Source organism: Sceloporus occidentalis, unplaced genomic scaffold (assembly GCF_023333645.1).
Source record: "Sceloporus occidentalis isolate IW3139 unplaced genomic scaffold, rSceOcc1.0.p SCAF_41, whole genome shotgun sequence".
NCBI lineage: Eukaryota > Metazoa > Chordata > Lepidosauria > Squamata > Phrynosomatidae > Sceloporus > Sceloporus occidentalis.
The window spans coordinates 2926479-2949120 of record NW_028317021.1 but is presented as its reverse complement, the minus strand read 5'-3'; the positions used below and the strand labels follow the sequence as shown (position 1 = coordinate 2949120).

At 45.3% G+C, this 22642-nt stretch overlaps 1 protein-coding gene across 9 annotated transcripts in view; it reads right to left on the bottom strand.

Annotated features, from left to right (window-relative positions):
- ARVCF (ARVCF delta catenin family member) overlaps positions 1–22642 on the bottom strand; it is a 602431-nt gene that overhangs the window by 357071 nt on the left and 222718 nt on the right. For all 9 annotated transcript variants that reach the window (XM_089490084.1, XM_089490092.1, XM_089490085.1 and 6 more), the window contains exon 3: positions 13333–13422. The gene's annotated coding sequence lies outside the window, so the exon portion shown is untranslated. The remainder of the gene's footprint in view (positions 1–13332; positions 13423–22642) is intronic.

Genomic DNA, 22642 nt, shown 5'->3' with positions numbered 1-22642 from the left:
GCACAACAAAATGGAGATGGAGAGATTTTCACATCCTTACTCAAGGGGTTGGTTATTTTACAAGTAGATTAGCCCAGGCTGATAATTTGAATTCAGGCTGTCGGGAGATTTCCTCCCGTCTGTGCTTTGCAGAAAAGCCATGCTGCATGTGGCTAATTACATCTCGAATTTGGAGTGGAGAAAATCTCCCGCTGACAATTCTTTTTAAAAAATCCACACACGCTCGCACACAGTTGTGGAGTTTCATTTCTGCAATTGTAACAAATGTCTGTTCTACTGGAGGCAGTGTTCTCTCCATGTGGATTAATGAAGGCAATGTCCATCCCTGCTTGGGTCGGGGAGGGAAGAATGTAAATAAATGCATCACGGCCAAATTGATCTGCCTGAATATGCCTGAATCAAGCAGTTAGCACTTGCCATGTGCTGTTTCCATTGTTTTGTTTTGTGTGGATTTTGTAGTTGTTGTTGTTGTTGCCTGGCCTGTGACCACATACTTCCTGCTTGGGGGGGGGGGGGGAAATAATAAAGTGTCCCACGGTGATTAAAACAAATTGATTACTTGCAATTTCTCACACTGCAGAGGGAAATGTTCCCCTTGTGTTGCTACTGTTCATGCATACAAATCATATTCTAGGTACCTCTTCCAATCTCCACCATTAAAGAGAGTCTCCCCCCCCCCCCCATTTGAGCTCCATGGTCCTGGCAGCGGCATCACTAGGGTTGGTGTCACCCGGTGCGGTCACTCACAATGTCACCCACTCATTGACCTCCCCCTCTTTCATACCACACAAAATCCTTCATCGCGCCTTTTTGCACTAACGTCACTCATAAATCGTGGTTTCTGTAGGCCACTGAATGTCATGCTAATAGTTGTGACGTAAACAATGAGAAGTGAAAATAATACTTTCAAATCACAATATGATATGCACAACCGAAATGTATTTACATGTACATAATGAAGATGTGGTTAAAATGTGATGTTTTTAAGGATTTTTTTAAAATTTGAAATTTTAATTTGAAAAAATTCTGGGGCCTCTTTTTTTCTCCTCCCACTCAGCTTCGCCTCACTCCCACCATCTCTTAAAATATTTTAAAGGGAAGCAAGTGAATGCCACAGCCCGTTTCTACCAAAAGGTAGATATTTCAGGTGCAGTGGTGTCACCCCCTTTATGGTGCCAACTGGTGCAGTCCGCACCCCCTGCACCCTGCTAGTGATGCCACTGGGTTCTGGCCATCTCCCAGTTTTACTGGACAATTGTTCTACAGTCATGGGTAACAGAAGGCCTTGGGGTCTCTTCCAACTCTTTCTATGATTCTATAGGAGGGGGAGGCTGTACCGGGAGCAGAGATCTCACAAAAGGGAAGATGCACACCCTTTTCTTTCTGGGCAGGGTCCTTGAAATGCCTTGCTGCTGCCAACTGTCACCCCCCTTTGATGGCATGACCCATTGCCATCCGCACTCCATCACACACACACACCCCTGGTGGCATCACTGCTTAAAACCACTAGTTCCATTCCTCACAATGCCCCGGAGCAATGCTACGTACAATACTGTATTCTGGGGGGGGGGGGGGGGATGTAATGATGGCTCACAAGCACAAGGCATGTGTCAGTGTGGATGGGCCCTGCCAGGAGAATGAGGTGCTTTGCTGGGCCTGAAGCCATGATGCCACTTATCTACCTACGAATGGCTGGAGGGTACAGGAAAAGAAATATATGAGCAACCCATTGCCCATGAATGACATGCAGATCATGGAGGACTTCAGCGCATTCAGCAGAGTGACTCCTGCTCAATCTCTCCCCTGCATTGAGGCAAATTATGCTCGGGAGCAGCACCTGCTCTTATAGGTTATTCACTTTATTGTTTAAATGGTTCTAACCTTGAACTCCCCTCTGAATATATCACTGCATACATTGTTTTTGATTGCAATTTTTGTGATCTGCGAGCTGCTTTTTGGCTGCAATAATCAATATTTGAAAAACTGATACAATCTCAAGAGTCCAACAGTCTTCCAAGGTTACTGAGTGGGTTTAGTCCTTCTTATAAGCATTTTTAGCAACCCCCTTAGAGTTAGTTATTTTTATCCCCAAATATCTGTTGTTTTACTGCAAACCCTTGCATTTCTCCTGAGCCTGCTGATGATACCTTTCCCATGCAGGTGGTGCATAAAGTGATGGCACTAAACAGCTGATCACTGGAAACTGAGTGAATGAAGTTGCACAAAACTTCCATGTGGGTTGAAATGCATTCATTTTAGCTTAAAAGCTATAACCCTGTGCTTGAACTAGGAAGCAGCTCCAGAGGAAATTCTTCTCTTGAATAACACAGCATTTTCATGTTATACAGGACCTAAATACCCTAAAGACACCAGATCACATTTGATCTTGGATGCTAAGCTGGGTTGGTCCTGGTTAGTACTTGGATGAGAGACTGCCAATGAACACTAGGTACTGTAGACTATATTTCAGAGAAAGGAATTAGTAAAACCACCTCTGAGTACTCCTTGCCTAAGAAAACCCTATGAATTTCATGGGGTTGCACTATGGGGCAGTACAGACGGACGGCTCTGTGCTGCCCATCTTTGCCCCATATCTGTGCTGCAGCATCCCTATGCTGCAGCACAGATGTGCCACAAAAAAGAGCCGCCTATGGCAGCTTCTTTTTTGTGACACTGGAACAGGAAGGGGCGCCGCCATGATGCCACTTCCTGCCAGCGACGTCTGGTATGTATGGATGAGAAGCTGCCATGATGCCGACATCCGTATGTATTAGGGTTTGGGAGCATGCGGTTGCTGCGCGCTCCCAAACCCTAAAATCATCGCCGCCACACCACAAAGCGCCCATGTGTACTATACCTACATCAACAGGCAATTTGAAGGCACGCATGTTCTATGTTGCTTTTCTGCTTTTTTAAATAGCAAGTCAAAGGGTCGCAGGGCACTAATAAACAATATCTGCAAGAAGAAGATGTAATAAGTCTCACTAGATCTGGGGAATGATTATTTTCTTCACACAAAGGCATTCAAAAGCATGAAAAACAGATACTTTTTAAGGAAAGCCTCACAGAGCCCCTTCACCCGATGTGATGGATTCTGGCATGGAAATGTCTTGGTGACAGCCCCAAACAGACCCTTCTTTGTTGCAGCCTGCTTCACAGTCTCATCGTCTGACGGAAGAGTTGTTGGTGGTGTCACAAACTCTGCCAATTAACTTCTTGACTCTGGGATGTAAGATACCAACCAGTCCTAGTAAGTACGGCTTGCAGCATGCTCTTCTGAAACGCAGAGCTACAATTCTGTGTGGCTTTTGAGGTGGGTTGTGGAGAAGACAGATCGGAGCTCAGAGAGTGAAATCGTACTGCCTCATCCAAACCATCAAGCCAACAGAGACAAGAAACCATGATGAATCTATTCAAGGCTATGAAAATGCCCTGCACCTGTTGGAGAGCCAAATACAGCAGGTGCTTGAGAGAAACACAAATATCTCCGCCGCCTACGCACTTGAGTCTGTTACATGGGAGACATTTGTTTCACCAGAAGCCTGTTTTATATGAGCTGCATATACAAACCAGCTTTATTTCAGGTTTTGTGCAGACACATCGCTCTAATTCCTGCGCACCTGCAGCTTCGGAGTCAGCTTGATTCGGGAGGCATTTTGGCAACCCAACACCCATCCTCCACCAGGTCTCGATTGATTAATGAGAACGGATCCCTTCTGGACTGTTAAACAGGAACAGAGCTAACAAAGAACTGGCCAGCCATAAGAATCATGTTCCTTGCAGATATTCCACACTAGTTTCCGCTCCTAAGCCATCTTTAAAAGGGAGCTCCATCTCCAGCTCATTGCCCACTCATTGCTTCAGACATGTTGGCATTTCAAGATACAGGTCCATAATGGAATGGAAGGAAGCAAAGATAGAAGGGACCCTGCAGAAATCCTCGCCACATTGGCTCGGAATAGACGAACCAAATGTACCATGCTGGCGCTGATTTTAGGGTGAGGGACCACGCACCAACCGCACAGTCCCTAACCCTAGCACAGACTAGTGACATAGTAATGGTGGCATCCCATGTACACGGCCGATGCCATTGTGATGTAAGTGCCACGCATCATCTGCATGGTGCCACGCATTTTACATTGCAAGTGCGCCAGTGGCGCACTCGCAACGTCACTCCAGTGCCTAAAAAGAACCCGGAAATACCGGGTTCTTTTTACTCTGAAGGGAAGCCATGTGGTTTGGTGGCTGCGGCTTCCCTCTGGAGGGAAATAGGCTGCTGGCAGGCAGTCCCTTTGGGGCAGTCTGTACCGCGCCAGAGAGAATGTAGCAAACAGAAACTGCCTCATGTTTCCTCTTGTTTTCCCTTTCCCAAAATGGGAGAGAGAGCAAACCAACATAGCACAAATTTCCTTTGTCACAGCCCTTTGCAATCTGACTTCATGAGAACAGAAGCCCCTTTTCCACCCATCGCCCTCCTCAAGTGGTTGGAAGGGAATAGGTGGAACAGGAGAACAGTACCAGGAATCTGGAATACAAATAACCACAGGAATCCATGCTTTCCCAACCCTCTTAGATCCACTTTAGGAGGCCCCTGATTTCTATAAGAAAGCTACCTGTTTCACTAATAAAAGCTAAAGCAAAGCATGCATGTTGATCACATCTCAAGAGAGTTCTAGGGACGATGTGGTAGTTCCGAGACTCCTGTATTGAGCAGGAAATACACCCCCTCAGAGTGTAGTGGAGTCTCCTTCTTCTGAGGTCTTTAAACAGAGACTGGATGGCCAAATGTTAGGGATGCTTTGTGAGTTCCTGCATGGCAGGGGGTTGGACTGGATGGCCCTTGAGGTCTCTTCCAATTCTTTGATTCTACGAGGATCACTTGATGGCCACCAAGGTCCCTTACGACTATAATTCTGTGATGAGTGCGGTGGGCATGGGGCCTGATCCCATTTTGATCTGCTTAGGTTGTGAGTTCAATACCAGCCAGGGGCTCAAGGTTGACTCAGCCTGGCATCCTTCCGAGGTTGCTAAAATGAGTACCCAGCTTGTTGGGGGCAATTAGCTTACACATTGTGAACCACTTAGGGGGTTCTTAAGTGCACTGATAAGCGGTATAGAAATGTACTTGCTACTGCTATTGCTGCTTGCCTGTTCTCATGAGGCTCTGGGGGACAGGGAACAGGAGAGAGAACCCAAGGCAAGGCCAAGGAAGAATAACTGGAAGATCTGGGATAATTTTTCAAAGCATGTTCAACGACTCAAAAACTTATCAGCCTTTGTCTTCCACTCTGTCTCACCACTCTATGCACTAGAATGGAGCCACTACGTGCTTGGGGCAGGGGTGTCACTTAGAGGATGCATATTGCGCCAGGTGACACCCTAAGAGGGGTGACATCATTGTTCCTCAAACATCTGCCTTTCGGCAAAAACAAGTCTGTGGCATTCACCAGTGTCCCTTCAAAATGCTGAAGAGATGGTGTGAGTGGGGCAAAGCTCAGAGGGAGGAGGAGAAAAGAGAGGCCCCAGGGCTTTTTTAAATTACATTTTTAAAAAATTTGAAATATTTCTGACTTTAAAATTTTTTAATATTCACTTCTTTTCTACATTTTCTTTAAAATGTCCCATCTTACCAAATTTTCAATTTAACCTCATGAATCTACTGTTATACTCATGTATAAGAATAGAATTTTTTGTCAAAAATCGGCCCCCAAAATTGGATTGACTTATCCACGGGTCAAAAAAAGAAACCATTTTCTTTCTCTGAGTAGAGTAGCAGAAGACAAGAACTTAGTTCATTCTAGGAGCACCTAGAAGAAGCAACAACCCCTTCTATCCTGTCCACAATGGCACTACTTCTGACCTTTTTGAAAGCCTGGATTGGAAAAGCACACACAGTTATGCCTGCCAGAATTTAGTTATGCCTGCCAGAACTGGCACAGAGGTTCTTTGGCATCATTTCCTTATCTTCGTTCTTTCTATCTTTTGTTACATGCCCCTAAATTTTACCCATGAGTCAGATCAAAATCCATAATTTTGACCCCAAAACCTGCCCTTGACATATGTATACATGAGGTCAACTTATAGCTGAGTATATACGGCATGTGCATGCAAATAAGTTTAGGCTGTGCCAAAATTGAAAACGCATCATTTTAATGTTGCTAGTTGTTTCTGTCACAACAATTGCCATAACATTTAGTGATACGAGGGAATTATGATTTATGAGTAACAGTACAAAACGCATGATGAAGGATTCAAGCTTGTAAAATGTGGGCTAGACAAGGTAACTGTTACATGGATTTGTAACTGGTTGACCGGCCAAACCCAAAGGGTGCTCAACAATGGCTCCTTTTCATCCTGGAGAGAAGTGACCAGTGGGGTACCACAGGGCTCTGTCCTGTGCCCAGTGCTATTCAATATCTTTATCAATGACTTGGATAATAGAATTAGGGGACATATTTATCAAATTTGCAGATGACACCAAATTAGGAGGAGTAGCTAATACTCCAGAGGACAGGATCAAAATTCAAAATGACCCGAATAGACTAGAAAGCTGGGCCAAAGCTAACAAAATGAAATTCAACACGGAGAAATGTAAGGGACTGCACTTAGGGCGGAAAAATGAAATGCACAGATATAGGATGGGGGACATCTGGATTAAGAAGAGTTATACATGTGAAAGGGATCTGGGAGTCCAAGTAGACCACAAATTGAACATGAGTCAACAGTGCGATGCGGCAGCTAACAAGGCCAATGCAATTTTAGGCTGCATCAATAGAAGTTTAGTGTCTAGATCAAGGGAAGTAATAGTGCCACTCTATTCTGCTTTGGTCAGGCCCCACCTGGAATACTGGCGGGGTACAGACCGCCAGAAAGAGGTGTCGGGGAGGCGCCTCTCTTTGCTCCGCAGCAGGGCTGCAGCAACCAAACTGCGTGATGCTGCTGTGCGGCTCCTTTTTGCAGCACAATTTCACCACTGCAAACCTACAAACCTGTTTGGACGCTGCGCAGCTGCGACGTCATAGCTGTGCGTGCCGTGTGGGTGGTGCTGCGCAGCTGCAATGCCCTCATCACATGCTAGGGTTGCGGGGTGTGTGCATGTGCCGCCCCGAGGCAACCCTAGCAAGTCATGGGTATGCCACAAAGGGCCCGTCTGTACAGGGCCATTGTGTTCAGTTCTGGGCACCATAATTCAAAAAGGATGTTGAGAAACTGGAGCGTGTCCAAAGGAGGGCAACTAAAATGGTGAAGGGCCTCGAATCCATGAAGCCCTATGCGGAAAGACTCAGGGAGCTGGGGATGCTTAGTCTGGAGAAGAAAAGGGTAAGAGCGATATGATAGCCCTGTTTAAATATTTGAAGGGATGTCATATTGAGGATGGAGCCAACATGTTTTCTGCTGCTCCAGAGAATAGGACCCAGAACAATGGATGCAAGCTCCAAGAAAAGAGATTCCACCTGAACATTAGGAGGAACTTTCTGACAATAAGGGTTGTTCGACAGTGTAACAAACTCCTTCCTCGGAGTGTAGTGGAATCTCCTTCCTTGGAGGTCTTTAAACAGAGGCTGGATGGCCATCTGTCAGGTATGCTTTGATTGAGAGTTCCTGCATGGCAGAATGGGGTTGGACTGGATGGCCCTTGGGGTCTCTTCCAACTCTACGATTCTATGATTCTATGGATGGTGTGGGATGGGAGGAGGTCAATGGTGGGTGGGTGGGTAACAACGTGTTATTGCACTGGGTGACACCAACCTTTGGGATGCCAATGGCTAGCAAAAGACTTCTGCAGGAGTGAAAGTGGATGTTAGGGAAAAAAAGGTCCACCCCATACTAGTCTTCAGCAAGGGGTGAATTCTCTCTACCTTTCAAATTTGCCCCTGCACAGCAGGGTCCCCCCACCTTTATAAACACCATTATAGAAAAGCTATTTCCTTGGCTTGTATGGTGAGGATGGCTGCAATTCTTCTTCAGCCTAGAAAAAAATCAGGAGCCTATTAAACTCTCTCTTAAAAAAAAACCTCATCAACAACTATATGAATACAACACACGATGTAACGAAGAATTTTTTAGAAAATCAATGGAACATGAACAAGTGTGGCCCATATTTTTCTCTCTCCCATGCGTATACAGATTAGTAGTAGTTTGGGCTAATTATATTTTATTGACCTCTCCACCATTTCAGAAAGTCCATTGCTCTAAAAGAAGTTATCTGCCCCTGGAGGCAAAACTTGGGGATGTTCCTTTATTGATGTTTCCGAAAATGGAAAACAAGTTTCGAGAAAATGCTTTTGATTAATAGCTCATCTTCCATGCTTGCTTTGGCGGGTTATTATTTTTCTTTTAAAGCTAGAGCAATATGCCAAATCCTAATGAATGGACTGCATAGCCATTCCGAGGCTTCCAGTACCTAGCTATCCCATTCTGGTAGCCATTCAAAAAATATAAGCAGCACTTGGTATATGGCTAGTTCTGAGAGTCTTTAGCAACTGATAATAAAGACAACAGCAGTTCCTCTCCCTTCAGGTGGGCTTTAATGAGGCCCAAAGCTCTGTTCCAAGACTAGCTGGGGAGAACTTGGCTTCTGTCTCTATTTGGAATGCAAGAATCTGGCACACAATAGGAAAAGCACCTGCTTTTAGAGCAGAAAAGAACGCTCCCAGAAAGACAGTTGAGGATGTTTTTCAAAAAGAGAACTATCCTATAAAACACACACACACAGGGACACACAAATACACAACTGCTGTACTGGTGCTTATTTCTGACCCCGGAACTGCCCTGACGCCCCCCCCCCCCTTTACTTGGGGTCCTCCATTGTGAAGCTGGGTGGATGTTTGCACCCAGTGCCACCCAGTACATTGATCACAGATTTGGGCATCTTGTTCTGACCCTAGAGCGCATGAATTGCCACACTGGCATCTGTGCCAGGCAGCACAGCAGCATGCATTGTAAACAGCTGCCCTGTATCGCAATGGATGGCTCCGGCTCTTCCAGGAAGATCCAGAGCAAAATGTGAGATTTTAAGAACCATTTTAAGGGGCGGTATATGGCAGATTTGGTGCTGAACGGGTTGGATGTTGTCCAGACCATTCACACCAGAACCAAACATTGGGACCTGTATCATCCAGACTCTGCATTGAGAGGATGGGAAAGAGGACATTTTATTTTGCCTGTGCAGACAACCCCAAAGATACAAAAATGGTTTCATAGCAGGTTTGTATTACCTAACTTCATAAAGCATTTAGTAATAAAGCTCCCCTTCCCTTAGGTCTGCATCTGCACTGCAGAACTAACCCAGTTTGACACCACTTTATCTGCCATGGCTCCATGCTATGGATTTCTGGGAACTGTAGTTTGTCGTGACACCAGAGCTCTCTGACAGAGAAGGCGAAATGTCGCACAACAGTACAATTCCCAGAATTCCAAAGCATTGAGCCATGGCAGTTAAAATGGTGCAAAATTGGATTATTTTTTCAGTGTGGAAGCAGCCTTAAATTGCTAATTGTGAGACATTCAAATCTTGTGTGTCTGTTACATACAATAAACTCATTTTATTTTAAAAATTTCACATAAACTACAGTGAAAAGCACATCGCAAGGATTAAAGCACTTAGGCTAAATAACCTCAGTTCCCACCATATTGTACAACAAGTAAGAAATTATCTTCCTAAAAGGATCAGGGAGGAAAAAAGTAAAAGTATTTCAGTGTAAAACATTCCAAGGGGCAAGCATCTATATTGAACTCTGGCAGGATTTCAGGAACTCTTTCCACAATGAGACTAGAATCGCCCCCAAAAATCAAGCATCTATGAAATAAATGTGAATAAAGCAATCCAAAACAAAAAATGCAGGAGGGATAGGATGGGTAGCAGAAGAATAGCAAACAGCATGAAGGAAACAGCATTCCAAAGATGGGGACAAGCTGAGCCAATTCCAAATCAACTTTTGTGCAGACTTTATAGCCTGCTAGCTTTGGCACAGAACTGGAGACATTCACTGACAGCAACAGGAAGAAGGCCTTAGCTATGGCAGCATGCTGCAAAATTTGATTTGGATTCCTTCAAGAAGCGAGGGAACTATTTCAGGAAATCCGAAAGAAATGAGTGGAAGCTGCTGAGGTAGGGCTAAATCCACCTGCAGAGACAGAAACAAATGTACTGCACCGAATGAGACCGGGGGGAAAAAGAGCTTATATTTGATATGCTGCTGGGCCTCCAAAATGCCGCCATTCATCTTTAGAATATGCCAGGTAACTACTATTAAAAACAAACTGTGACAGTCATGTTTGAACCCGGTTTGAATTAGTTCACTTGGCAAAGGGATGCAGCATTTCACGTTGACATGGGCCATTGTTTCAGCTCTAACTAATTTAACGTGGTTTGTTTCTAAGCTGGGGGACTGGGTTTTTAGCAGATACTGGCACCAACTGAGGCAGAATGTTTTCCTTTAATGTGATCAAAGGGGTGCAGGAAGCTGTCAAGTTGTAGTGGCATCCATGCCATTTGAATGGCTTTCTATGGAGCCAGATCATTGATCCACACAATCCAGGACTATCTGTTCCAACTGGAAGTATTGTCATTGGCTGCCTATTCGCTTCCGAGCACAGTACAACGTGTTGGTTATTACCTATAAAGCCCTATATGGCTTGGGCCCGAGTTACTTAAGGGACCGCATCTCCCCATATAATCCGCCCCGCACACTTAGAACATCAGGGAAGAACCTGTTGGAAATACCAGCTTCCAAGTATGTTGTTACATCCCAGATGACCTTTTCATGTGTTGCCCCGAGGAATAGTCTTCCCAATGAGCTCCGTATTATGACCCCCCTGGAATCATTTAAAAAGAGTCTTAAAACCTTCCTCTTTTGTCAAGCCTTCCCCCCGAAGAATGAAGTTTGTAATTTTTGATACCATCGATTCTTTGCCTACCCATGTTGCATGATTGTTTTTAGAGCTTTTGTAGTATTGGTTTTTATCATGATATTGTTTGTTTGTGATGGTTTTTTAATTAGTTTGTAATCCCGCTTTGATCCTATGGGAGAGGCGGGGAAACACAAATAAAATTTATTATTATTACTATTATTATTATTATTAGATCAGGGAGCCCTGGTGGCACAGTGGTTAAATGCCTGTACTGCAGCCATTCACTCAAGGTTGTGAGTTCAATACCAGCCAGGGGCTCAGGGTCGACTCAGCCTGGCATCTTTCCGCGGTCACTAAAAGGAGCACCCAGCTTGTTGAGTAGAATCATAGAATCAAAGAGTTGGAAGAGGTCCCAAGGGCCATCCAGTCAAACCTCTAAGGAAGGAGACTCCACCACACTCCGAGGGAGTGTGTTCCACTGTCAAACAGTCCTTATTGTAAGGAAATTCCTCCTAATGTTGAGGTGGAATCTCTTTTCCTGTAGCTTGCATCCATTGTTCTGTGTTCTAGTCTCTAGAGCCAGCAGAAAAGAAGCTTGCTCCCTCCTCAGTATAACATCCCTTCAAATATTTAAACAGGGCTATCATATCACCTCTTAATCTTCTCTTCTCCAGGCTAAACATCCCCAGCTCCTTCAGTCGCTCTTCACAGGACATGGTTTCCAGCCCTTCACCATTTTAGTTGCCCTCCTTTGGACATGCTCCAGTTTCTCAATGTCCTTTTTGAATTGTGGTGCCCAGAACTGGACACAATATTCCAGGTGGGGTCTGACCAAAGCAGAATAGAGTGGCACTATTACTTCTCTTGATCTAGACACTATACTTCTATTGATGCAGCCTAAAATTGCATTGGCCTTTTTAACTGCCACATTGCACTGTTGACTCATTTTCAATTTGTGGTCTACTTGGATTCCTAGATCCTTTTCACACGTAATTTCATTCAGCCAGGTGTCCCCCATCCTATATCTGTGCATTTTATTTTTCCGCTCTAAGTGCAGTACCTTACATTTCTCCGTGTTGAAGTTAATTTTGTTAGCTTTGGCCAAGCTTTCTAGTCTATTTGGGTCATTTTGAATTTTGATCCTGTCCTTTGGAGTATTAGCTACTTTGGTGCTATCTGCAAATTTGATACGCATGCCCTCAATTCTGTCACCCAGCTTACATGTTGTAAACTGCTGGGGGTGCCTAAGTGCACTGATAAGTGGTATAGAAATGTATTTGCTATTGCTATCGCTAGATCTGCAATTCCCAAACTTTGGTCCTCCAGGTGTTTTGGACCTCAACGCCTAGAAGCAGAGCTCTGGTGCCACAACAAACTACAGTCCCCAGAATTCCATAGCATTGAGCCATGGCAGTTAAAGTGGTGTCAAACCAGATTATTTCTGCAGTGAGGAAATGCCTTCTTCTTGGGAAAAATCTAATCGAGATCTCTAACTCTAGTCAGGGCTGGGGATCAAAACTCTTCAATAGTTGCCGGCTGTTATTGGTGCCACTTCATCTTCTGTCCAGCTCCTTCTTGGATTTCCTAATCTAGATGGAGAGCTGCCATGCTGATTCTGACTGAATTGCCTGTTGTCCCTACCCCTCCTATTTTTGCATGTCAGGGGATGAAACCAAGCTGTCTAAAACTGGTGGAAATGGGACAGTTGGGCTTCACCCTGGAAAAAATAAAAAATAATCCAACAAGAAATACGGTCAGCCCTCTGTATCCACAAATTCAACGAACCATGGCTCAAAAGCAAACCTTGATTTTGCCACTTTCTATAAGGGACACCAATTTTGGACACCATAAACGGCATGGAGATATTAACATATAGTTCAAAGAATTATTTAGCCTACTAAGACTGGAATAAAGAAGCACTATTAGCCAGAACTTTTCAAAGTTCCTTTTCTGAACTGCACCCAGAATGCCCCAACCAGCATGGCCATTACCTTTTCCGGAACTATAGTCCAGAAAATAATAAGAACACCAATAATAACAACATTTCCTAACTTTGGTCTAACTGTTACTCCCAATGGGAGTAGACCCATTCAATCGATTGTTGGATGGTGAGTCATTACGTATGTAAATCCCACTGATCCAACAGTGCAAACTCTAATTATTAATAATAATAGAATTTAGTACATTATCTAGTCATGGTAATCAAAGCCATCTTGAATCACCAAGCACTTTGTCCCAGCTCTTCCACTACAGCCTCCACCCACTATTTAAAACCAGCAATAGCAAAATATATCATGCACTCTGGAAGAGCTTGTTAGAAGCAAAATGGGTATGAAATTAATTTCAACAAGAAAGAATTAATCTTAACCCAGGACGCAGCAAAGACCTGCACAAATTAAAAATGCTTTATGAACTATCAAAGCAACGACGCACACAAGAGAAACAGAAGACGTGGTCAAGTGTAGAGACATTCAGTACCGTTTTACGTTGGCCTCTCCTTGTAGCTGCTTTCAAGCAAAATCAACCACCTCGGTATTAAAGCCCAGGGAATTCCTAGCGTGATGAAACCTGTCAAGGAAAAGGAAGAAGCATTCAATAACAGGCAAACGCAAGGGGAATAAATATGTTTACAAAAACAGATTACATTTTTCCATCACAAAAGCTCCTAAAGCTTTTAGCATAACTCTTTGTACGAAACGCTGATTCTGTTATCTCAAATCCAATCATATGCAAAAAAAATTATCAAGGATTCATTTTGTCATCACTTTCCGGGATCCTGGGGATTTTTTTTCATGTTTTAATAATCACCACTGTTTTATTTGACTGTAACTGGGGACAACCTGGGTTCAAATTTCCCCACAGTCTAGCTCACTAGATACACACACACACAATCTTAATCTCTCTCCACCTAATCTACTTCACAGGGGTCTTGTGAGGATACATTAAAGCAAACTTTTTGAGCCGGGGGCCGGGTTGCTGTCCCTCAAAGCCAAAAAAATAAATAATTTAATAATTTTTTTTAAAAAATTATTTAAATAAATAAACCAGGACAAATGTAGGACAAAATTTTCAAATGGTGGACACTTTTTTTAAAAAATGGAGGACACGCAAAAAAAAATTGCTGATTTTTTTAAAAATGTTAATATAAATGCATGTTTCGGAGGCTTCTATAGACAATTGCCCCCCTTGCCCGCCACTTGCCCCCCCTTGCCCGCCTCCTCCTGGTAGGCCAAAGGCCCCATGCCCTCATGCGAGAGGCCAAAGGCTCCGGCGGCAATCGGCAGCAGGACCGGGCTGGGGCCGGTCCCAAGGCCTTGCCGGGCCGCATCTGGCCCGCGGGCCGCAGGTTGCCTACCCCTGCATTAAAGGAAAGGATGTGTATTCTGCCCCATATGAATGGACAGACTAGTGGATAGTTAAGGCAGTTAGAAAGAAGGAAAGAAAAAATAGAGAATATACAGTGCAATGCGGCAGCTAAAAAGGCCAATGCAATTTTAGGCTGCATCAATAGAAGTATAGTGTCTAGATCAAGGGAAGTAATAGTGCCACTTTATTCTGCTCTGGTCAGGCCCCACCTGGAATACTGTGTCCAGTTCTGGGCACCACAATTTAAAAAGGACATTGAGAAACTGGAACGTGTCCAAAGGAGGGTGACTAAAATGGTGAAGGGTCTGGAAACCATGCCCTATGAGGAATGCCTTAGGGAGCTGGGGATGTTTAGTCTGGAGAAAAGAAGGTTAAGAGGTGATATGATAGCCCTGTTTAAATACTTGAAGGGATGTCATATTGAGGAGGGAGCAAGCTTGTTTTCTGCTGCTCCAGAGAACAGGACCCGGAGCAATGGATGCAAGCTACAGGAAAAGAGATTCCACCTCAACATGAGGAGGAACTTCCTGACAGTAAGGGCTGTTCGACAGTGTAACAAACTCCTTCCTCGGAGTGTAGTGGAATCTCCTTCCTTGGAGGTCTTTAAACAGAGGCTGGATGGCCATTTGTCAATGGGGATGCTTTGATTGAGATTTCCTGCTTGGCAGAATGGGGTTGGACTGGATGGCCCTTGGGATCTCTTCCAACTCTAGGATTCTATGATTCTATATATTAAAAGAAAAAGAGGCAGAAGAGAATGCATAGTGAAAACAACATTTTTTTAAATTCCTAGAGAGGCGTTCCTGAAGGTAAAGGCACAGTGCTTTTGTTATTTGCGGTTTTTCCACATTCACGGGGGTTCTGTGCCCCTAACCCCAGCGAATGTGGAAGGACGGGTGTAGGTAGATTTTTTATTTGACCCCTCCAAGGTCCTATTTTACCCTACAAATCTGTCCATTAAAGAAAAATATCTCAGAAAAATCAAACAAAAGTCTGAAATCAGAACATTCGAATCAGATTATTCACACTGTCCCTTTTTTCACTGACTGGCTAGAGAGTCTAGCATGCTTTCTTAATAAAGCATGCTAGACCCCAGGACTCCTCTGGGTAAATGACTAATATTGTAGTAAGGAGAGTTCTTCTGCCCATTGAAGCCTAGTGTAACTTTCCCCCAGGACAACTCTAGCTTCCCATCACATAATCCGGGGATGTAGTATATATAAGACAGGAAGACACGGTTTCTCAGAATTCAAGGAGAAGGCATAATTGACACATATTGCCAATGAAAGGTCTAAACCATCCTGATGCCTTGGCTACGGAACATGTCCAGCAATCATGCTGTCTTCTCTTGCTAGGATCTTTTCTGAAACATCTTTGCATAAATACCTCTCGCAGCAAAGAGTGGAGTTCTCTCATGCTGGAATTGGTTTGGAGTGAAATCTTATTAGCTTTCAGTTTCACTTAATGTTTCTTTGGATTCTCTTCGTCACCCTCGTCCCAGCAGTCTAACCCACATACTCTCTGCATTCTAAAACAATGGCATAAAAACCAGATTTCATAGAGAATTCCGCATTTCTAGCATAAGGATGTTAGCCTCCACCCTCCGACCCGCACCTGAAATTCAGGCAAGCTTTTGCCAGGCTTTTGTGCAGCTAGAGCAATTCCCTTTGAATAAACTAGCATCCCATCAATTAAGATGTAGCAACTGTAGTGCAAGAATGTTACCCTCTCCAGTTTGGTAGAACATTTGCATTGAAAAGGTCTCCAAAGAATAACAGAATCGCAGAGTTGGAAGAAAGCCCAAGGGCCATTCAGTCCAACTCCATTCTGCCATCAAGGAAGACACAAAGCACTCCCGACACATGCCCATCCAGCCTCTGCTGAAAAACCTCCAAAGGAGGAGACTCCAGCACTCATAGAATCATAGAATCATAGAGTTGGAAGAGACCACAAGGGCCATACAGTCTAACCCTATTCTGCCATGCAGGAACTCTCAATCAAAGCGTACCGAACAGATGGACATCCAGCCTCTGCTTAAAGACATCCAAAGAAGGAGACTTCGCTACTCTCCGAGGAAGTGTGTTCCACTGTTGAACAGACCTTACTGTCAGGAAGTTCCTCCTAATGTTGAGCTGGAACGTGTCCAAAGGAGAACCTCCTAAATGGTGAAGGGTCTGGAAACCATGCCCTATGAAGAACGACTTAGGGAGCTGGGGATGTTTAGCCTGGAGAAGAGAAGGTTAAGAGGTGATATGATAGCCCTGTTTAAATATTTCAAGGGATGTCATATTGAGGAGGGAGAAAGCTTGTTTTCTGCTGCTCCAGAGAAGAGGACCCAGAACAATGTATGCAAGCTACAGGAAAAGAGATCCCACCTAAACCTTAGGAGGAAATTCCTGACAGTAAGGGCTGTTGGACAGTGGAACTCACTCCCTCGGAGTGTAATGGAATCTCCTTCCTTGCATGTCTTTAAGTAGAGGCTGGATGGCTCTCTGTCAGGGATGCTTTGACTGAGAGTTCCTGCATGGCAAAATGAGGTTGGACTGGATGGCCCGTGGGGTCTCTTCCAACTCTAGGATTCTATATATTAAAAGGGGAAAAAAGACAGAAGAGAATGCATAGTAAAAACAATTTAAAAAAAAGGATGATAGACAAAAGCTGCATAAAAGAGCAAGAGATAAAACTGAGAGATAAAAGGCCTGTGAAAATTAAAAAGGATTTGCTTGACACTGAAAATACATCAGAGTAGGTGGATGTGGGGCCTCCCTGGAAAGAGAACTCCACACATTTCAAAACTTAAAAACAGCCACAGAAGCGTCTCTGTAAATTGAACTGGGGCAGTGGCACTGGGGAGCGTTTCTTTTAAGTGAAACCTCCTACAACCATCTCAGGGAGGAAAGATAAGATACCTGTATTGTGACTTTTCCATTAACGGGGTTTGTGGCAGCTCTGGACCAGGAGGACAAAAGGGTTATTTCAATCAGGAAATGACATACGGACAGGGAAGACACATCTCCCAGCCTTTATTGAAGCAACTACTACCTGATCCAGCTAAGGAACTCCACTTGATCACTAGTCTCCTCCCTTGCATCCAGCTTGGTCCTGAGCACATTGATTTGGGCTGCATCTGCACTGCAGAAATAATCTGTTTTAATGAGGCTTTAACTGCCATGGCTCCATGCTGTGGAATTCTCGAATGGTAGTTTGTTGGGGCACCATCAAAACGGATTATTTCTGCAGTGTGGATGCAGCCCAAGTTATGCAAACTGGTCCAAATTAAGAGGAGTAGCTAATACCCCAGAGGATAGGATCAAAATTCAAAATGACCTGAATAGATTAGAAATCTGGGCCAAAGCTAACAAAATGAAATTCAACAGGGAGAAATGTAAGGTACTGCACTTAGGGCAGAAAAATGAAATGCACAGGTATAGGATGGGTGACACCTGGTTTAAAGAGACTCCATGTGAAAGGGATCTAGGAGTCCAAGTAGATCACAAGTTGAACATGAGCCAGCAATGTGATGCGGCAGCTAAAAAGGCCAATGCGATTTTAGGCTGCATCAATAGAAGTATAGTGTCTAGATCAAGGGAAGTAATAGTGCCACTCTATTCTGCTCTGGTCATGACCCACCTGGAATGGGCACAGCAATTCAAAAAAGATGTTGAGAAACTGGAGCGTGTCCAAAGGAGGGCGACTATAATGGTGAAGGCTCTGGAAATCATGTCCTATGAGGAATGCCTTAGGGAGCAGGGGATTTTTAGCCTGGAGAAGAGAGAAGGTTAAGGGGTGATATGATAGCCCTGTTTAAATATTTGAAGGAATGTCATATTGAGGGGGGAGCAAGCTTGTCTTCTGCTGCTCCAGAGACTAGGACCCAGAGCATTGGATGCAAGCTACAGGAACAGAAATTCCTGCTCAACATTAGGAGGAACCTCTTAACAGTAATGGCTGTTCGACAGTAAAACACATTCCTTCCTCGGAGAGTGTTGGAGTCTCCTTCTTTGGAGGTCTTTAAGCAGAGGGTGGATGGCCATCTGTCAAGGATGCTTTGATTGAGAATTCCTGCATGGAAGAATGAGGTTGGACTGGATGGCCCTTGTGATCTCTTCCAACTTTAGGATTCTATTCTATGATTCTATTCTATGATTCTTTGATTCTATTCTATGATTCCTTTGCCACCATGCTCTTGCAAGTCCACTACAAAAAGGGCACGGGACAGATTTTTCCCAGGGAAGCCATAGTTCAGCAATTCTTGATCCACGCCAATATGAAGGAACAGAAGGAGAAAGAAAACTTGGGGGTAGCACAGAGTGTTAGCCTGCAAGATGCTTAGCATGCTGTCTCCAGGTTCTCATTCTCTTCACTCTCGGCTGCCATTCATTTTGATGCCACAATCCATACAGGAGCAGGCCGGGGAGATGCAGAGTGTCCAACGCTGAATACAACACAGCTGTAGTCCATTATAAAGCAAGGCTCCCTTTCCAACGACCTACTTTTATGGTAGATTTGCATCAAATATCTTACAGCTCCCCGACGGGAAAGGTGGAGAAAGGAAATTTTTTAAAAACTATAATGGCTTTCCCAATTGCTTTTTCTCTGTCACTTGTAACTAATTACACCGGTCACAACATTGTAGACTCTGGATGTCTTTTCTTTCTTTTAACATTCATTCACCTGAAGAACACCCCTCAGTATTTCAGTCAAGCCATCCTTGGGACAATTGTCTCCAGCAACGTCTTTTTAGACAACAGAAATGTTAAGTCGAAGGCTTTCATGGCCGGCACCCATAGTTTTTTGTGGGTTTTTCGGGCTCTGTGGCCATGTTCTAGAAGAGTTTATTCCTGACGTTTCACCAGCATCTGTGGCTGGCATCTTCAGAGAATGCTGGCATGGAAGAGAGTGGTGTGTGTGTATGTGCGATGTACATGTTAATCGGTGTATTGTTCTGTTGTTGAATGGCAATATATACCCCACTCTCTTCCATGCCAGCATTCTCTGAAGACGCCAGCCACAGATGCTGGCGAAACGTCAGGAATAAACTCTTCTAGAACATAGCCACAAAGCCCAAAAAAACCACAAACAACAACAGAAATGTTGTTGCATCAAAACAAAACAAACAGCTGGAAAGCAGGAGAAAAAGCAGCAGCTATTCTGTCCTGGGTTGATCTGAGCAAAGGACTGCCAACCAATTCTTGGTTAGCTTTCAATTTTTGTTGGCGGCAAACTGCTCTGCTTAAAGATATAGCCATGTTAATATGTAGAATCATATATAGAGAGATCTTGTAGTACCTTTGAGACTAACTAAAGAAAGAAGTTGGCAGCAGGAGTTTCTGTAGGCTTCAGTCTAGACTCAAGTGCTCTGAATGCATCTGAGGAAGAAGACTGAAGCCTACAAAAGTTCATGCTGCCAACCGCTTTCTTTAGTTAGTCTCAAAGATGCTACAAGCACTCTCTACATACTGCTCTGGCCACAGTGATCCATGGACATCTAGAATGGATTTTTGACATGAGGAAGGTTCAGGCACTGACTCCAATTTATTGAAAATATTTCTTGGTATGTGCTTTCAAGTCATTTCCAACTTATGGTGACCTTAAGGCAGACCTATCCTGGGGTTTACTTGGCAGGATTTGTTCCGAGTGGGTTTGCCTTTGCCTTCCTTTGAGGCTGATAGAGTGTTCCCCACCCAAGGTCACCCAGTTGGTTTCCATGGTCGACCATGAAACTGGACCCTTATCTCCAGAATCTTAATCCAATGCTCAAACACTACACCGTGCCATCTTCTTCCTACTCTAATTTTAGCGTATTTTCCCAGAAACAACAGGGGAAATATTTGAGTGTCTACGCTGTTCTAGTGTGGTGTAGCGGTTTGAGTGTTGGACTCTGTTTCTGGAGATCAGGGTATGATTCTCCACTTAAAACCCATTGGGTGACCTTGGCCAAGTCACACTCTCTCAGCCTCAGAGGACGACAATGACAAGCCCCCTCTAAAGAAAAACACATGATAGGTTCACCTTAGGCTTATCTAGGGGTGCATCTACACTGTAGATATAATGTAGTTTGATGCCACTTTAAGTGCTGTAGCTCCATCATGTGGAATTTTGGAATCTGTAGTTTGATAAGGTCTTGCGCCTTCTCTGCCTAAGCCTCAAAAAACCCTGCAGATCCTAGGATTCTTTAGGATGGAGCCAGGGCAGTTAAAGTGGTGTCAAACTGCATTATTTCTACATTGAAGATGCAGGCTCTTCCAGGTGTGAGCTCCTTGGTGAATGTCAAGCAACATTTAAGGTAAGGGTTGCTGAACATGGTTAACTTCACTATTTTGGTTTTCATGTAACAAAGTCTGTTATTGGTGTTGTGAATGTGTTGTGAATGTGAGGCACCTTTCATTACAATTTTGTCTAAAGTACAGTACTTCTTTTTTTCCTCTTTTGTCTTTCAGAGATCAAATCCTGAGAAATTGGAGGAAAGCATGGACGTCACCGGAATAAAAGACAACAAAGAGCAGCAGAAAATGGCCATTCATAGATTTAAAATATTCAAAGCCACCGCTTGCCCTCCTCCATCCTGGGCAGCGGCTTGGAGGACTTTCCCTCGCCGCCGGAGCGGCGTTTCCAAGGGGCGGGGCTGGTGAGAGCGGCCCCATAAAGCCGGCTCCCGGCCTCCCTAAGGAGGACGTCACCACTTGCCCTCTTCCATCTTGGGCAGCGGCTTGGAGGACTTTCCCTCGCCGCCGGAGCGGCGTTTCCAAGGGGCGGGGCTGGTGAGAGCGGCCCCATAAAGCCGGCTCCCGGCCTCCCTAAGGAGGACGCCACCACTTGCCCTCTTCCATCTTGGGCAGCGGCTCGGAGGACTTTCCCTCGCCGCCGGAGCGGCGTTTCCGAGGGGCGGGGCCGGCGGAGGCCGCCCATGGATGAACTGTTTTTGCGCAATTCTGACACGCCCCCTCGGGAGGACCGCCCACGGACTGCGGAGCACCACACCTGCGCAGCACTAGTGTGGGAGACTTGATTGGCCCTGGGAGCAGAGGATGCCTGTAGTGGCTAACCTCTGCTCCTTTAATAGCCATAGAGGGGCGGGGGGAGGATAGGGATGCGGGGGATGCCTGGGCCAGGGATAACACCTTGGTGGGCGGAGCTCCAATAGAGGTTGTGTGGGGCAGGGGGAGGTATGGCGGTGGGAGAAGGGACTTGCGTTCCAGGGGAAGGCGTGACAGATGCGTCATATCTATCTCACCTTCCTGTCCCCCTCCCAACCTGAAGGACCTGAGGGTCTCTCCAACCGTGCCACAAACCCTGTCGCTGCTCCTGTGCAACGCCAGGTCTCTCAACAACAAGTCCCACATCCTCCAGGAGTTGTTGGAGGACTCGAAGTGTGACCTGGCTTGCATTACCGAGACCTGGCTGGGGCCTGAAGGTGATACTGTGTGGGCTCAGGCCCTGCCTGCTGGGTACTCGGTGAAGGACCAGCGCAGGTTAGGTGTGCGGGGGGGGGGGGGGAGTGGCCTTGGTACATAGGAACACCGTGTCCCTCTCCAGGAACCACATCCGACAGACTTCCTATATCGAGTGTATTTACCTGACCCTAAAGGCTAGGGACAGTCTAGGGATTCTGTTAGTGTATCGGCCACCCCGTGCATTAGCGGACTCCCTTAACGAGCTGACACAGCTGGTCGCTGAGCTGATGCTGGAGACGCCCAGGCTTCTTGTCCTGGGCGACTTCAACATCTCCCTCACGGCCAGCTATGTTCCACCCGGTGTGGCTCGGGAATTCATGGAGACCATGGCGGCCAGGGGCCTGTCCCAGCTGATACAGGGTCCTACGCATTGTGCGGGTAATACTCTTGATTTGGTCTTCTGTTCGGAGGCGGAGAATCCGTGGGCGGAAATAGTTAATGTTTCCCCCCTGTCATGGACGGATCATTTCCTGGTAGAGGTGAAACTCAAGGCCTCTACCCAGATCCCCCCCGGGGGTGGTGGACCTGTTAGGATGGTCCACCCTCGAAGGCTGATGGAACCTGAGAGGTTCCAAGAAGCCTTAGAGGGACTCACGGTTGGAAATGACGGCAACTCTGTTGACGCCCTCACCGGTATCTGGAATACCGGTCTTTCTAGGGCTATACACAGGATCGCTCCCAAGCGCCCTCTCAGGCCCGCTTCCAAATGTAAGCCCTGGTATACGGAAGATCTCCGGGCAAGGAAGCGAGCTCTGCGACGGCTAGAGTACCGTTGGCGCAAGCACCTTCGCTTAGACGACAAGACTCTCCTAGACCAATTATTAAAGGACTATGGAGAGGCAATACGAGCAACAAAGAATTCGTTCTATGGTGCTCGTATTGCGTCCGCTGAGTCGCGTCCGGCAGAGTTGTTCAGAGTGGTCAGGGAGCTAACTCAGCTCCCTCCCACCCCGAACCAGATCCTTGAA